General features: G+C 39.9%; 1 protein-coding gene across 3 annotated transcripts in view; it reads left to right on the top strand.

Moving 5' to 3' along the window:
• The first annotated feature begins 2,111 nt into the window (after positions 1-2,111).
• Positions 2,112-18,228, top strand: part of SIPA1L2 (signal induced proliferation associated 1 like 2) — a 133,416-nt gene continuing 117,299 nt past the window's right edge. For all 3 annotated transcript variants that reach the window (XR_011557460.1, XM_070733965.1, XM_070733964.1), the window contains exon 1: positions 2,112-2,473. The gene's annotated coding sequence lies outside the window, so the exon portion shown is untranslated. The remainder of the gene's footprint in view (positions 2,474-18,228) is intronic.

Genomic DNA, 18,228 nt, shown 5'->3' with positions numbered 1-18,228 from the left:
AATATGTTTGTTGGGAATGTGATATATAAGGAAATCAGATAGGTGAGAGAATGTTGTTACTATTTACTCAGAGTGATAATCCCAAATGTTTCTCTTACTTTAAATCATTTTGGGCTGGTTTGCTCAGTTTTATAGTGGAATATCTGTTCTAGCAGAGCTTTCTAAATCATAAGATATTACAATCAACCCAACCAACAACCTCCAGATATATTGAATTCTATTTTCAACTGGTTTATGTTGGCTGAGGGATAGAAACATAGAAACATAGAAGACTGAGGGCAGAAAAAGACCTCATGGTCCATGTAGTCTGCCCTTATACTATTTCCTGTATTTTATCTTACAATGGATATATGTTTATCCCAGGCATGTTTAAATTCAGTTACTGTGGATTTACCAACCACGTCTGCTGGAAGTTTATTCCAAGGATCTACTACTATTTCAGTAAAATAATATTTTCTCATGTTGCTTTTGATCTTTTCCCCAACTAACTTCAGATTGTGTCCCCTTGTTCTTGTGTTCACTTTCCTATTAAAAACACTTCCCTCCTGAACCTTATTTAACCCTTTAACATGGAGGAGAGTTGTAGTTCAGTAACATGAAGGACCGTGTTCTCGAAGTCTGATCTAAGCATCTTATTGTGAGCAGTAGCCCTTGTCTTGAAATCGAACAGCTGTGATCAGTAACTTAGTTTTGGAAACGCTTAGCCTCTCTACAAAAATATGTGCACATTATGTCTGGAGGGCTACAAAGCCTTCTCCGCAATCTCGGAGTCAGCCAGTCTTCCCAGGTTTCTGTTGAAGGCTCAAATGGACAGAAAGTTGGTAGCTGAGCCATCCTGAAAAGGATGAATGTAGCTAGTGATCAGCTCTGAAATGCTTCAGCTCCAAAGACTCAGCTGTGGGACTTGCTGAAGGAGAGACGGAGGTGGTATAACAGAATTCTGAGAGGAATCCCATCCTCGTCTCCAGCGTTAGATAGGTGAGTCTTTGCACTGACAGAACTTAGCAGAGGCTTGGCTTTTGAAACAGGGAATTCTTATTCTGGCATTTTCAGCACCATTCCAGCTCAGCTTAAATAGAACAGTGAACAGACTTCTGAAAGCTCCTTTTATAATGTTTGAACAAAATTATTCTTTTCATTTAAATTAGTTTGCTGATTTAATGAATTAATAGTGTATTCTTTTTCTGTATAAAAATAGACTTCTAAGATGAGAGGGGTAACTGTAACCCCAACTATATGTAAAATGTTTGTATGTATGTCTGTCAATTTTATGAAAATTAATAAAGTTTATTAAAAATATATATATAATGTGGCTGTCAGACAGCCATCCAATCACAAGGCTTTAACTTCCCGCTCAAAAGTCCTCTCCTGTTTAGCCCAGGGATAGGCAAAGTTGGCTCTTCTGTGACATGTGGACTTCAACTCCCAGAATTCCTGAGCTACCATAATTGGCTCAGGAATTCTGGGAGCTGAGGTCCATAAGTCATAGAAGAACCAACTTCACCTACTCCTGGCTTAGCCAATCAGGCTTCAGCATCAGCCTTCCTCACCGGTCGTAAGTGGAGGACTTTACGTTTCTGGTGGGGTTGTAAGTCGAGGACTTATCAACCTCCCTCCGTTCTTTAGTTTAGCACCTCCTCCTCCTCCATCAAAGTAAAAAGAACGAAGAATTTGCCACGCAACGCCAAGGCTCTGTTGGAGGCTTTCTCTTAGCAAAAAGGAGCCCCTTCCGACGAGCTCTGACGCGCATCGCCAACCAGTTAACCCCGAGCGATCACTTTGCTCCACTCAGGGCTTTCCCACAGATAAACTTTCCCCAGTGAGGATATCCCCACTCCCCTCAAAAAGCAGAACTGTCAGGAGACGAACCCCGCCCTCGCTGCCTGGGAAAGAAAGACAAAAACAGAAGACGGCGGCGGCTTCCCACGGCCGGGAAAGAAAAAAAAAAACCCATTGTAAAAAGAAGAAGGGAAAAAAAACCGAGGAGAGAAAGGAAGGAAAAGGAGCGGCGAGAGGCGGGGCGGGGCCTACGGGGGAAAGGGGGCGTTTCTCCGCGAAAGGGCGCGACCCAATGGCGTGCGCCGAGGAGCGACGGGAGCCAATGAGGCGCCGGGAAGGCGCGGCTGGGAAAGAAGGAGCGAAGCTGCCTCTGCTTTCTTCCCCCGCCCCTCCCATCCGGCGGCTGAGGGGGACTGAGCCGCAGCTCGCCTGGTCCGGCTGGGCGGCTCGATCAGGTGGCGCGCGGCGGGAGAACCAGCCGCTGGTCGGTCGGTCGGTCGCCCGCTGGTCCGCCCCCCCTCTCTCCTGGAGAACCCCCCCCTCGCCCTCCCGCCTGCCCGAAGCGCGCTGCCCGGCGCTCGTTCAAACGTGCGTGTGACTCTTTAGAGGAGTCGGAGATCTAAGGCGACGGGGCTCGATGGAGCTCCTGGCCGGGAAGGAGCCCGCTCGGGCGACCTGCTTGTGAAAAAGGAAGGTAAGAAGAGAGTTAAGGGTCGCCGTCTCCGCCCGCCCTGCGTTTGTTTCCCCGCGCGGGTCTTTGCAAGGAGAGCGCGGGGAGTCCGGGATGGACGCTGCTTCCCTATCGCCCAGAATGTCTATTATTACTATTACCATTACTACTATTACTTTATTATTATTATTATTATTATTATTATTATTATTATTATTATTATTATTATTATTATTATCATCATCATCATCATCATTATTATTATCATTATCATCATTATTAATATCATCACTACTACTATTATTACTATTATTATTACAGTATTCATTAAAATTGTAATACACAGCAAACGAGGTTTATATGCTGGATTTCTGGTGAAATATACATTTCAGATTTATATGCTGGTGGTGATGATGATGATGTTTGTTGTTATTATTTGGGAATGATGAAGCGAGAAGACTTTGGAGTGGGGGAGTCTTTTGTAGTTTGGGGACGCGGGTATTTATTGATTGATTTGGACTTAGATGCCACCCCGCTCCCTAAAGGTCTCTGGGCGGCTTACAACCAAATATAATGTAAAAAATAAAATGTCACAGCATCAGTGGGGGTGGATTCCCGCGTGTTTGGGGAAGGGAGAAAAAAGAAAGGGCGCCCCTCTTTCAAGGGGAGGGGAAGTGGGAGGAAATCTGGCGAAGGGGAGCGTGAGAAATTTTATGAGCTTGGAAAGGTTGACCTCCCCCCCGCCCTCCACCCGAGACCTCTCGTGTCCCCTTTGGGCATCGGGAGCTGGGCCGTGAAATTTCTCCCCACTGGAAGCATCCCGGAGGGGGAGACTGGGTGGGCGGTCGGAAGAGGGGAGGGAGGTGTGACTCTGAAGCCGGGATAATAAGTGAGGACGGCAGGAGTTTTTGTGGTTTCGCCTGCATGGGGGGGGGAGTCGGGCCCCTCCCGTGGGACAAAAAGAGCCAGGTTTGTGCATGGGGCAATCTCGCCCTGCAATAATTAATAATAATAATAATAATAACAATAATAATAATAATAATAATAATAATTAATAATTAATAATTAATAATTTATTAGATTTGTATGCCGCCCCTCTCCGAAGATGTTATAGCTATGATACATACTTTGACACACATATATTATATGCACATTAATTTCATCCACATTTTGCTTGCACTGGCATGGCAGCGGTGTCGACTCCTACCCAGCTGAGTTTTTTTAAAGGAATGCTGTCCTGTGAGGATTTCTTTATTTAATTCAATTTGTATGCCGGCCAACTCCCTAGGGAGGCTCACAACCAACCTCCCCCCCTTTAAAAAAAACATACATTATAATATCAAGACATCTAAAAAAAGCAATTTAAAAACAGTTGAAAACCCACATGGGATTTATGTACTTGTATCTCAGAGGGGTTTTCTCTCTGAGGAGAAATAGCTTTTATGGTGGATGGACTCTTCTTAGATGAAGAAGGAAAAACCTGCCATCTGCTGCAAATTCAAGTCGCTGTAATGTTTTATGTATGAAAAAAAAATCACAAAGAAATGCCCCCCCCCCCCCCCGTTCTTGGATCCTGCCCACCCTCGGAATATCTGCGCACATATTCCCTTTGTTTAATTTTTCTGGATTTCTGTAAGTGGATTGTGCCCCGGTGTGATGCAAAAAAGGATACCCCCGTTTTATGAATTTTTGTTCAACTTTCATTTAGAAGGGCTTTGCGTTGCTGTTGGGAATTTAGTTCACAAAGCTCACAGCACTGCTTTGACCATTACCATAAATCTCTACTCAACATATAAGTAAAGTTATAAAGTGTTGTTTTATCAAAACATATTTGAAGTGTTGTTTCTGAATACAGGTGGTTGTTTCCAAAATATTGCTTGAAACATCTATATTGTGACAGAGACTCTTTAAAGTAAATACTTTATCCAGTCTTTTTTTGGGGGGGTGGGGAGTAACTTTTCATTTTAAATGTTAACACTAGATGGCTTTCTTGCATCATTTACAAAGTACAGCACTCTTGAACCATCTTCTGATTTCTTATGCTCCATTATTAGAATATGGTATCACTTTGTAGTAAATGATTTAAACCAAATTTAAATTCTTCCTGACTTGACCGTTTATGTTAAGACTTTGTTTATTGCGTTTGGACTTTTGTTTGGGATTTCTCTAATTTTGTGATAAACAAATAGCTGGGAAGAAAAATCCACATTTGCCTTCAGGTTTTTCACATTATTTTCCATTATCATCATTTCCTCAGCACAAAGAAATTAGCAGTCTTATTTAGCTTTACTAGAAGCTGCTGAATTTTTGTTTAACACAGGTAAAATGATTGCTTGTTAAAATTAAAAAGGAGCATTGAGCAGCTGCTTAAGGATTTTTGTGGCATGAGGGAAAATAGAGTTTGAAGAAAGTATTGTGTCTGGTTGTGGTTAGTAATGATATGAAACTGGGATAAAAACCTCCTTTTATATGAACACTTGCTCAGGAAGTACCATGTTTCCCTGAAAATAAGACCCTGTCTTATATTTTTTTGAACCTTGAAATAAGTGCTTGGTCTTATTTCTATGCACTCAAAAGCCCAATTGGTTTTATTATCAGGGGTTGTCTTATTTTGGAGAAAACAGGGTATTGTGTTTATGATTTTGTTTCTCCTTTGCTTAAGGTCTGCTAAAGAAAAACCTTTTCTCTCTAAACATAAATAATTCCAAGATTCTGCTTCAATGACTAGAATTAAAATATGGAAGTCCTGCATGGGATTTGAGTAGGCTTGTAAACTGAATAGATCTTAACAATGTGCAAGAACTTTCTGTACTATCTATTTTCTAAATTATTATTGTACTTAGAAAAACTGAGTTGTTTCCAGATTATATACTTTGATGAAATCACTGATTGTGGAGCATTGCAGTATTAAAAAAAGCTCAGGTAACAATTTGTATAAATGCAAAATCTTTTGCTACTTTACAAAGTACACTACTTTTTAATTAAATGAAAAATAAATCATGTATAGTATTATGTATGTTGCTGCGTACATTGCCTTTTCATTAAGTCTGGCATTTTAGTAATATAACTTTAATTGAGTAATGTAGCTAACATGTTTGATAAACTTTGAGCAGCATGGAACAGGTTTTCTTGTTTGTAATGCAATTATTTATAAGAATCCCTAGTTAGTTTTTATAGCAACAAAGTTAGACAGCTTTGTAAACAAATTGTTGCTCTGGAAATACAGGCATACCTATTCGGACCCCAGCTGCTTTATAGCACCATTGTTTTTAATATTCCTTTGACACTTCAATGACTCTTTCACAATTTAAATACCCACATGGAAAAACACACATAAAATGAAAAATTAAAGGATACATTTGTGGAATAAAGAGCAAAATGCACTGAACAACATGGAATCCCCAGACACCTATTATTATGTTAACGTTCAAGGGGATATAAATCAGTCAGCATATGTCATGAAAACTATCTGGAAGTTGAAGATGAAATACCTTTGGTAGTATTTCAGACTAAGCAAAAATATTATAATTCTCATACTCCAAAATCTCAAGCTATTTCAGATCCTGGGTTTAGACAAGAGAATGGAGTGCAGCAGTTGGACATGGCTGCTTGAAAGTGTCATAAGCCCTGTTATGCTGGCATCCAGAACATAACATTCACCATTTTTTCTGGATAAAGTATAAGATGCGTATATGTGCCAGTATGGTGGGCAATCCAAAGCTGTAGAAATACCTTCTTATATCACCTTTTTTATTTTGATATCTAATTCAAGGTGACAAACACACCTAATATTCTGGAAGTTTATCAGAGGGAGAGCTAACCTGGAACTAAAGAGAAGTTTCCCGACAGTGAGAACAATTAGTGAATGAAAAACTCTGCCCTTGGAGTTATAAGTGTTCCATTTTCTTGAGTTTTTAAAGAAAAAATTGAACAACCATTTGTCTGGGATGGAATAAGAACACTTTAGTGGGCAGGAGGTTGGACTACAAGACCTCCAACGTCCCTTCCAACTCTATGATTCCTTCCTCCTATTTTCCCCACAGCAACTACCCTATGGGGTGAATTGGGCTGGGAGAGTCATTAGCCAGTCACCTATCCGGCTTTTATATTTATCTTGGCTTTCCCCTCAGCTTTGGACCTGTAATAGTCATCCAAATCAGATCTTCACATAACAGTGTGGATAATCCCTATCACTTTGTACAACTTTATCCATGAAAGGAAGATTAATGTCTTGTAAAGTTTCTCAGAGTGAACTTATTGAGATACTAATGGTGGCCCTACTATAATTAGAAAGGTCAGATAGAGGTAGCAGATGGAACATTTTAAAAATCCCTTCTATAGAATTCAGAAGTTGATGTATGAAATGAAAATTAGAAAGCTATATCTCCGAGACCGCCTTCTGCCACACGAATCCCAGCGACTGATTAGGTCCCACAGAGTGGGCCTTCTCCGGGTCCCGTCAACTAAACAATGTCGGTTGGCGGGCCCCAGGGGAAGAGCCTTCTCTGTGGCGGCCCCGGCCCTCTGGAACCAACTCCCCCCAGAGATTAGAACTGCCCCTACTCTCCTGGCCTTTCGTAAGCTCCTTAAAACCCACCTTTGTCGTCAGGCATGGGGGAACTGAGACATCTCCCCCGGGCATATACAATTTATGCATGGTATGTTTGTATGTATGTTTGTTTAGTAAATGGGTTTTTAAAAATATTTTAAACTATAATTTAGATTTGTCATGAATTGTTTTGTTCTGTTGTGAGCCGCCCCGAGTCTGCGGAGAGGGGCGGCATACAAATCTAAATAATAAGTAAATAAATAAATAAATATAAAAATTCTAAATTATATTTGATTTAAGCTTCTTACCTGAAAGCTGATTTTTATCAGTGTAGCACTGGTAGCTTACGTTAGATTACTTAACATTTTTCATTAGTGAAATAACTGTGCTTCTTTGAAAATTCTATTTTTTTTATAATTTGACATGCATGACACACTTTTCTACTATGGCAAATCCCAAAAGCAGCAAATGTGTTTTCTTTCTCTCTCCCCATTAAAATTTAAAATGGAGACCCAGATTGGTATCATGTTAAAGTCATCAGGCCAAGAAAACTGAGGAGAGTTATCTAGTCCAGACAGTTACCAGAAACTGACATGAGGACACCCACTCACACACCTTATAAATAAAATTGTATTGTTAAAATATTACACTGGAAGAGGTAATACTCTAGATAGCAGGCTGTAAGCTATTTCAATGGAGAACACAACTTCATGCAGTTATTGGGGAGTTCATTCATTAACAGAGAGCAGCACAAGGTAAAGCTTAAACCTGATGCATTTTTTCAGCAGGTACTTTTTGTAGAGATTAATGGTGGGACAAGTTCATAATAGGACAGGTGGCTCTTGAATTACAATGTATGCTGATCAATATCAGCAACTTAAATTGTATTTGAATATTTTACGGGCATCATATGAGCCCTGCTCTTTATACTAATCAGCATCCTAATTGAGTTTTGTATCAAATTCAGTTTCTGAACACTTTTCAAATGTAACCTCATCTACAGTATGGTGCATTAGCCATGATGAGTTACTCCAGTACTATAAAAAATGAGTATGTGTACATATAATTCTACTTTTCTTACTCATTTGATAGTGTATCAGTGTATGTTTATTTTGGCTGCTTTATTATAGTAAATAGTGTGTAAGTTAATGTACTTGGTTTTACAGATTGCTGTCCTAGATAATTTAGATTTAATGAGGAAAACATTTAAAATAATTGTTTATGCTACATTTCAAGAGTAGGTTCTGGATGATATGTCTATGACAGGATCCATCTTTCTTGATATTGCAGAACATATCACTTGATACAGTATATTGATTGATTATGTCTGATGAAGTTAGTATTGAGTTTTTGCAATCATATACAGTGATACCTAGTCTTACAAATGCCTCGTCATACAAATTTTTGAGATACAAACCCGGGGTTTAAGATTTTCTTGCCTCTTCTTACAAACTATTTTCACCTTACAAACCCACCGCCACCGCTGGGATGCCCCGCCTCCAGACTTCCGTTGCCAGCAAAGCACCCATTTTTGCACTGCTGGGATTCCCCTGAGGCTCCCCTCCCGACTTCCGTGTTTTTGTGATGCTGAAGGGGAATCCCAGCAGGGCAAAAACGGGCGCTTCGCTGGCAACGGAAGGCCGGAGGAGGGGTTTCCCAGCGAGGGGAGCCTCAGTGAAATTGCAAAAACACAGAGGTCCGGAGGTGGGGTTTCGAGGACTTCGGTGTTTTTGCGATGCTGCGATTTCACTGATGCTCCCTTCGCTGGGAAACCCCACCTCCGGACTTCCATTGGCAGCGAAGCACTTGTTTTTGCAATGCGGGGATTTCCCTGCTGAGATTCCCCTGCAGCATCCCAAAAACACAAAAGTCCGGAGGTGGGGTTTCCCATGGAGGGGAGCCTCAGGGGAATCCCAGCAGCACAAAAAAGGGGCACTTCGGCTGGCAAAGGGGTGAATTTTGGGCTTGCACGCATTAATCGCTTTTCCATTGATTCCTATGGGAAACATTGTTTTGCCTTACAAACCTTTCACCTTAAGAACCTCGTCCCGAAACCAATTAAGTTTGTAAGACAATGTATCACTGTATATAGTTTCCCCCCCCCTCCATGGTAATCTGTCCATAACTTGGTCCTTCAGGCCTTGTAATAGTGCATTCATCATTAATATTAACTGAGTCAATCCATGTGCAGGTTGATTGTCCTCTTCTCTTTAATTCTATCCTACTTAGCATTAAAATCTTCTCACAGTGTGTTACGGATCTGAAATTGGATAATTTGAGCCTGGTTATTTGTGTCTTGGGTGAGAACTGAGAACTCCAGATTGGTTTGTCTGATGATAGATTTGTTTCTTTTTGCAGCTAAATGTTGAAAATTTAGGATTCTTAAACATGCTTTACTTGTATTAATGACAAAACTTTTTTTTCATTCTAAAACTGAAATTAAAAGCAAATTATTAAAAAACTGGATTTGATTATATTAAAAAGAAAAGCTTTTATTTACACTCTTGTTCTAATATTTGAAAATAATGTAATAAAATTTAACTGTTTGAAACAGGCGTGTAAACTCAAGAAAAGTGGCAAAAGTATGTTATAAAGAGAAGTGGTTGATATCGCTATAGTATTCTAATAGTACTCTGTCATTTTGGTATCAATTTTTTAAGTATGGATGGGAGATAACAATGCTAAACTTGCTTTCTATATTTAAGGGGTGCTATTTAAAAGAACTATGTAGACCACAAGTCCCCAAACTTAGCAACTTTAAGACTTGTAAACAAGTCAAGAAATCTTAAAGTTGCCAGATATAGGCTTTATCTAACTAGTTATCTTAAATAGTTACCAATATGCTGTTAGGTATGATATAACATATATAATCATTCTTAAATATTTGGACGAATACATAAGAACTGCCTTTTTTTAGACTATAAGATGCACTGGTATATAAAATGCACCAAGAGTTCAAAGAGGCAAGTAAGGAAAAAAAAAAGTTTTTTGACCTCCCTGGCCTTTAGGAGAATTTTGCAGGTTTCCCAAACCCTTTTCGTTTTTTGCAATAATGGGTCAGTTTTTCACCCATTTTTGCAAAGGGGGTTTGGAGGCCTGCAGAGTGCTTCTGGATGAAGGCAAAACCGATCCCATTTTTGTGAAAAACTGCCTTGTTTTCACCTGTTTTTTACAAAAACAGATTTTCCCCAGACGTCCCCCAGGAGCACTCTGCAGGCCTCCCAAACCCTCTGTGTACCCCATTTGTTTCCAAAAAATGGCCCATTTTTTTCAAAAATGTGATACAGGGGCAATGGGAGCCCCAAAATAGGTGTATTCAGTGTATAAGACGCACCACTCTTTTAGGGAGGAAAAAGGTACATCTTATACTCTGAAAAATATGGTAATTAAACTGTGCCAGGAATTGAACTTTTAATTGCATAGTATAATGCACAATGTCTTACATAAATAAAAGAAAAAAAATATTACATAAAAAATATTACATAAAAAAAAGAAAAAAATATATATATTCAAATATGTGAATTGAGAGAATTTAAAATAGAACATGTAGAAATGGGCAGTGTTGTATATTTGAAAATAATTAAAAGGATTTTTAAAAATTCTGAGGTATTGTATAATTGTGACAATAAATACACTGGGTAGCTAGATTATATGCTCAATTAAGCTTGAGTACTGAAAATAAATCTTTGGAATTACATTTTTTTTCTGAATCTTTTTTTATCCCATTATGGTTGGTAGACCTTGGTACAATAATAAAAACTAATTCAATGGAGCTGAAATACATTTTTTATTATTTTAAATGTACTAAATCACATTATTTAGAAAATTAATAAGAAAAGACAATTCTCTACCTAAATTAAAGAGGGGAAATGACATAATTTTCTGATAATAGAAATTTTAAATGTGGGGAATGCTTTGTAGAATCATAGACCATGGAGTCCAGCCTCCTGCCCAATCAGGAGTGCATTATTATGGGATCCCTGACAGATGGTCCCGCGACTCCTGTTTAAACACTCCCAGTAAAGTAGAATCTTCAGTATCTCAGTGATGGCGAACCTATGGCACGAGTGGCACACAGAGCCATATCTGAGAGCTCTGTGTCCGCTCCAGCGTGCATGGACGAGCTGTCCAGCTGAGTTTTGGTCTTCTTTTCAGGTGTTTTTGCTCTCTCCAGACTTCTCCTGGGGTCTAGAGCCAGTGAAAAAGCCTCCTGAAGTCTGGAGCCAGTGAAAAATGGCCCAACCGGAAGTTTGGAAACAAACTTCCGGTTGGCCCATTTTCGCCATCCGCAGGCTTTAGAAAGCTTTTCTGAACCCTGGGGATGACAAAAAATTGGCCAACGGGCCAACTGGAAGTCTGGAAGCTTCAGTGAGGCCTGTGCTCATGTATGGGAGGGCAGTGTGTGTGTGGGAGGTTGTGTGCATGCGTGGCAAGCAGCACGGGGAGGGTTGCTCAGAAGGGAGGGCATTGCATTATGGGTGAGGGCATGTGCACCCGTTTGGCATCCAAGCCCAAAAAGCTTTGCCATCACTGGTCTATCTCTTGAGTAGTGTGATCTACTTCAGTGTTTACCAACCTTGACAACTTGAAGATATTTGGACTTCAACTCCCAGAATTCCCCAGCCAGCGAATTCTGGGAGTTGAAGTCCAGATATCTTCAAGTTGCCAAGGTTGGGAAACGCTGATCTACTGTTTGTACTAGTAGAATCTGTGTGCTAACATCCTATGTTCGCTCCAAGTACTGTATACATTTATGTGCATGCATGCACACAATTTGCACAGACAGTAAAAGGCAGACTCTGTACAAAATTCAGATTAATTAATAAATGTAACTACATAAAATGTCAGGCTCACAGTTTGCGAAGAGTCCTGGGCAAGCCTGCTGCTTTGGATTAACTGCAGTAGCAAAGGTCATTTGGTAGCACCGCAGGGTGAATTGAGCTGGAGCTCATGGCAGAAGTTCATTGCAGCAGAATACATCTAGGGAAGAAGAAAAGAAGAGGGGAAATGAACAAAAGAAGGGTCTATCTAAATCTTTTTTAATGTCTGCCCCCCCCCCCCCCCGAGTAATGGGCAGCCAAAAATTTTACTGCCACACGGTGGGTGCGGCTTATTTTGTGGGTGTGGCTTAATGGTCATGTGACTGTTAAGTCCTCGACTTACAACCTCGCCAGTGTCGCTTGCTGGGTGACAATTTGCTTCGCTTTTCCTGGGCTCTCCTTCCTGGGTCGCCCCCCACATCTAAGCCTAGGTAGCTAGGCAAATGGGTGCTGCCAAAAGCATAAATGCTGCCAGCGCCGCTTCCACCCACGCCTTCTGCTTGCACCTCAGGCGGGAGGTGGCCGCGTGAGGCTGGAGGGGAGCCGGGCAGGAGAGACGGAAGCTCGTCCGAGGCCAGGAAGTTGGAAAGAGGAAAAAAGCAAGGAGCGCAGCAGCAGCAGCAGGGAAAAAAAGAAGAGCCGAGCCGAGACTTGTAATCCAGGAAGTGACAGCCGCCGACCAGCTGGAGCTGTGCATGCATCTTCATTTTGACCGGTGGAACTGCGTTCCACCCCATCCTGCCTGCTGCCCACCCCTGCTTCCCCCCTTTCCTTTTCTAATTTTTTTAATTGCATGCCAAATTTCAAAGGGAGGGGGAAAATTCTAAATGCTTTTTAAACATTATTGCAATTATTAGTGATCAATGACTAGTGAGGTAAAATTATAATCTTCTTAGCATGTATGCATTGAACCAGTTTGCTGCAGAAGTTAAGGCACTAGGCTAGGAATTGGAGATTGCAAGTCCAAATTTAGGCACAAAGCCAACTCTAGGGGTGGGTGGGGGTTGGTCCAGCCATTCATTCTCAGCCTTAGGAGGAAGACAGTGGCAAACCATCTCTGAAAAATTTGGGGATGTTTGCCAGAAGTCTAAATGACTTGCAGGCACAACTTTTTAAGTGTGTACAATTATTATACTTTCTGGTTTCTATCCTTGAAGAGATAAGTAAATATGCTAACATGTAATTATTGTGTATATTTCCAATTTACTTGTATACTCATATTGTGGTGCACAAATGTATAGTTGGTTTGGGAAAAACAGAACAAAGCTTTCCCCCTCCTGCGCATGGCATGTTGGAAATTAAAGGGAACGTTGCTGACATCCAACTGAAATCTACTTCTCTGTAATTCAAAATCACTGTTTGTTGTCTTGGAAGAATTCTGACCATTGTAGAGAACTCTCATGTCTCCCTGCAAATCTTCCTTCTTCCGGGCTAAATGGGGCCAAGATAGTTTGTTATCCACCAAAATATCTAGATTCTTTCTTCATATACTCTTGCCCAGTATGATCACTCACATCCAAAAAACATGCTTTTGATTTTTCTGCCCCAAGTGAAAGTTGTTATTGTTAAAATTGATTTTGTCGATTTCAGCCTTTTGTCAAAATTTTCCTTTATGTCGATATTGTCTTTTAAGATTATTGTCCATTCCCTTCATCACTTCTGCATTGTCTAAAGTGTAATCATATATTCTACCTCTTCATTCAAGTTATTAATAAATATGTAGAATAGGAATAGAACAGAACAGAATAGAAGAATAACAGAGTTGGAAGGGTCCTTGAGATCTAGTCCAACCCCTGCTTAGGCAGGGAAACCTATACCATTTCAGACAAATGGTTATCCAATGTCTTCTTGAAAACTTCCTGTGTTGGAGCATTTGCAACTTCTGGAGGCAAGTTCTTCCACTGATTAATTGTTCTGTCAGGCAAGTTCTTCTTAGTTCTAGGTTGCTTCCCTCCTTGATTAGTTTCCATCCATTGCTTCTTATCCTGAGAATCTTATCCTGAGAATAGAAACATAGGTAGAAGACTGATGGCAGAAAAAGACCTCATGGTCCATCTAGTCTGTCCTTATACTATTTCCTGTATTTTATCTTACAATGGATATATGTTTATCCCAGGCATGTTTAAATTCAGTTACTGTGGATTTACCAACCACGTCTGCTGGAAGTTTGTTCCAAGGATCTACTACTCTTTCAGTGAAATAATATTTTCTCACGTTGCTTTTGATCTTCCCCCCCAACTAACTTCAGATTGTGTCACTTGTTCTTGTGTTCACTTTCCTATTAAAAACACTTCCCTCCTGAACCTTATTTAACCCTTTAACATATTTAAATGTTTCGATCATGTCCCCCTTTTTCCTTCTGTCCTCCAGACTATACAGATTGAGTTCATTAAGTCTTTCCTGATACGTTTTATGCTTAAGACCTTTATACAGTATTAAGAAGAACCCACTGATACACTGTTCAATTTTTTCAGCTTGATGTAGAATGGATATAGTTGGGCAACCAGCCTGATCATTCAATGTAGTATGGTCTGGTTTACATCTTCTCCACTAGGCTCTGTTTGAAATCTTATCATGTTTACAGTGGGGGGGGGGGGGGGTATTCTATTGTCACACTAGGGAAATTCATAAATAGCTGGTGCTAGATTAAGAGACCTGTAGCAGCACTAGCATCCAGTGATGCACTGAAGAGGCTATTCCATCAAAAACTTGAAAGAGTGCATTGGAGCGCAAAAGTCAACATGAGCAAAAGCAAGGCAACCCTATCCATGGTCAGCCCATCAAGCTTCTCCAAAGAAGATGAAGGTTATTTGCTGTGACAGTTCCTAGTGGAGCTTCATGGCTGGGCTGACCCAGTGAAATTTGCTGTAGCCAATTTAGGAAGGGAAGGAGTTAATGCAAGAATATTGCACATTTAATCTCCGGGAAGAAGAGAGAAGCTGTACACTTGTGGGGCAAATAAACTCTGGAATCTAACTCTGCAAACCCTACAAATTCAGGGTCTTACTATTTGTGATTTTCTTACCTGGGATGATATTTCCATAATGAGGATCAATTGCATAATCATGGTATTAATGGTATTAAATGTTACGCTTCTAAGAATAAAAACTATATAGATATTAATTGTGTAGGTACTTAAAAATGTAGTATTAGATCTATTAGATCTTGGTTTGTAAGTTGAGTACTTGTGAATGCAGCTTCTTGGATTGTAAACAAAAGGAGGAATTTGCTTAGGTGAATTTTCTGTGGGTGGCAGAGGCACATGTTCTTTTTGTAAATGGCTCTGAACTGTTTTGAGCTCCAATTCTGGATGGGGTTAGGTTTTCAGCTTTCTTAGTGGTTTGAAGGGGAAATTAGATCCCTAAAATGTCATAGAGCTGGGGGTGGGTGAGTGGGATTTAACCGTTACTTCTCTTACACTTCAGGTTCATATACCAGGCTTTCTTCTTGATTAAGATTGTTAGATTGAGAATAATCCGTCAAGTCACTGGCTTGAAGAACATGATGAATAGTGGCATCCTTGGAAAGGTGGAGTAAATAGGAACAAATGAAAAGTACCATATGCACAAATCAAAGTAAGGGGTTTCCATAAGTTTGGTTAGTCTAATGTGAAAATGTGTTGTACCAATCTTGAAATGTTGCTGATGATACTGAATGTATCAGCAGCTCTATAATATAAGTAGTATAGGCATTCATGGGATTTCTCCAGTGGTTACAGCTGCCTTTAAAAATAACATTAACTGTTGGGTGTGTGCATTTTTTGCATTCATTTGATTTGTTGTGAAGGTGGGAACAGCTGAGCAGCTGCAAATTATATATGTTTATCATAAGCTGTAACAGTTGGTAGAATGTTATTCTACCTCTTTACATCTAACAAAAGCAGTTTGATGATTGTTAAAACCGAAGTAATTTACACTTTTAAGTACACATTGTGGACATTTTTGTCTGCAATCCATATTTATGTAAGAGCTGAAAGAAAAGGTATATATAAAAAGAAAAGACCTACACATGCACAAACTTATTTGTATACATACACCCATACATCCACATACATACACACACACACATATTTTCGTTTTATTATTATTAGAACTACTTGGTAAAGATTGATAACCTCCTTAGGCATTATTGAACTATCAGAAATAGAAATACATTATTAATGTTGAATGTTTGTAATATAGAATTATGCCTATGCAAAGTGACACTTTGCGGGCTGTGGATTTATTTTACAATTTTTATAATGCTTGGCACCCAGCATAGATTATTTGTGGTGATTACCATATCCACTTGATCATAATGAATGAAATGTCATAAAATAATTGAAAATATCCTAAAGCAATAAATCATCCCATAATTTAGTAAAACACACACACACACACCCCAATATGAAAATCAAAGGGCAAACCACATAGGGTTAATATAAGTGAGCTTCACTGGTGGCTGATCTGCTTCTGAATCCAATGCAAGGCATTGATTGTCTCCATTTTAAATCCTTTTATGAAATGGGATTAGGCAAGTTTAGGAACTGTCTCATTCCAATGGGTTGGACTGCCCCACTGGCTGTAGCAGAAAGAATATGGAGCAATCAAAGAATTTCAACTAGTGAGATCCATGATCTGCCTCAGCTACGGACCAAAGAAAATGTAGTACACGGTTGGTTGGTTGGTTGGTTAGTTAGTTAGTTAGTTAGTTAGTTAGTTAGTTAGTTAGTTAGTTAGTTTATTCATTCATTCATTCATTCATTCATTCATTCATTCATTCATTCATTCATTCATTTATTTCAATTTTTATGCCGCCCTTCTCCTTAGACTCAAGGCGGCTTACAACATGTTAGCAATAGCACATGTTTGTTTGTTCAAACCTATATTTAATTGATTAACCACTATTAAGAAATTGGCTTAAACAAATCTTAAATTAGTCTTTTCTTGAAAAAAACAGCTGTTGATAAGAAGGCATTAACAGCTTGGCATGTCCATAAAGTCATAAAACAAAGATAAGTAATTAGTCCTGGATATTACAGGAAACTTCGGATGTTGGCCAGATGCCAGGAATCAGCCCACAAAATGGAAGGCAAAACAGATAAGCAGAGCAGAGGTTTTCCAAACAAGATGCACATGAATGAACAAACTAATCAAATGCATTCTTTCCTTCAGAGTTTTTGCTGTCTTCCTCATTCCTTAAGTAGAGGAGACCTCTTCCTGCCTTTTGGCAGCTCTGCGCGCTCTTGTATTAAGGAGAGGCCTCTCCTCTTCTTCCTTATCACTGCTGTGAGGTACTGGAGGTTCCAAAGGCTCTTGCCGAATCTCTGCCTCTGGCACCGGATCTTCTCCAGCCTCCTAACTGTCTGACTCAGGTGCCAGCTGCACATGCCACTTATGCATCACCTTTCGGCCTTTTCTCTGGCGGGTTCTACTACCAGCTGCATGGGCTACTGGAGGGTCACAACAGACCAGGAGAAAAATATTTTCTGCCATGGCTCCTGCTCTCTGAAGCATCTTGCTGCTGGTGGTAGGATGCACTCCTATTATCTTGGCCTTCTGGAAGGGCTTTAAAACCGGCCTCTTGTCAATTGATTTGGGATTCGGATGGAGGGTTCTATGCTGGAGGTGGCTAATACACTTAAGAAAAAAGATCCTACCTATATATTTCCCAGAGCAAGGGTGTCAAACTCGATTGTGTCATGTGACATATCGTGACTTTCTTTGCCTTTGTAGAGCAGGGGTGGATGTGGCACATCTGTCCCGCGGGCCACCAGTTTGAGAAGCCTGTTCCAGAGCCACTATAATAGATAATTTAGAACAGCCATTTTTCCATTTTTGCCTGCTTTTCATATATTTATTCACAAAAACTGGTGCTACTTTGCCTTTCCCCAACTCCCAGGAGCACTTTGCAGGCCTCTCAAACCTTTGCATCTCAAAAAGGGGGCATTTTTCACAAAAATGGGATGTGAGAGCAGGACTTCAGGAGGCCAAAAATTGCTGTATTTGGCGTATAAGACGCACCAACAAAAGGTGTGTCCTGTACTCCGAAAAATACGGTAAATTATTTTATTTTATTTTTAAATAAAGCTTACCAGAGAGGTGTAAAAGGCCCAAGATAATAGATACTCCATGGTCTTCTTTCAAGGAAGGACATATGGAGAAAACCTTTATTCAAAAAAAAAAAAATGCAACTCTTGGCCTAATGTGTATGGGAGAAGCTATACCTCCAATTAAAGTAGGCAGGCAAGGCCCAATCCAGAAACACATTTTTATATAATAACAAACTTGATTTGACTATAAAAATTATTTGGGAACCCATACGGGTATAATATTGTCTGGCTGAAAGACATCTGATAACATCTCGCCTTGACTTGCTTTGCCAAAGCTCAGAAATCATACTATTTGAAATAATAGATTGACTTGAATATC

This window comes from Erythrolamprus reginae, chromosome 1, assembly GCF_031021105.1.
Source record: "Erythrolamprus reginae isolate rEryReg1 chromosome 1, rEryReg1.hap1, whole genome shotgun sequence".
Lineage (NCBI taxonomy): Eukaryota > Metazoa > Chordata > Lepidosauria > Squamata > Dipsadidae > Erythrolamprus > Erythrolamprus reginae.
The sequence above is the reverse complement of the archived record's forward strand: the minus strand, read 5'-3'. Positions and strand labels throughout refer to the sequence as shown.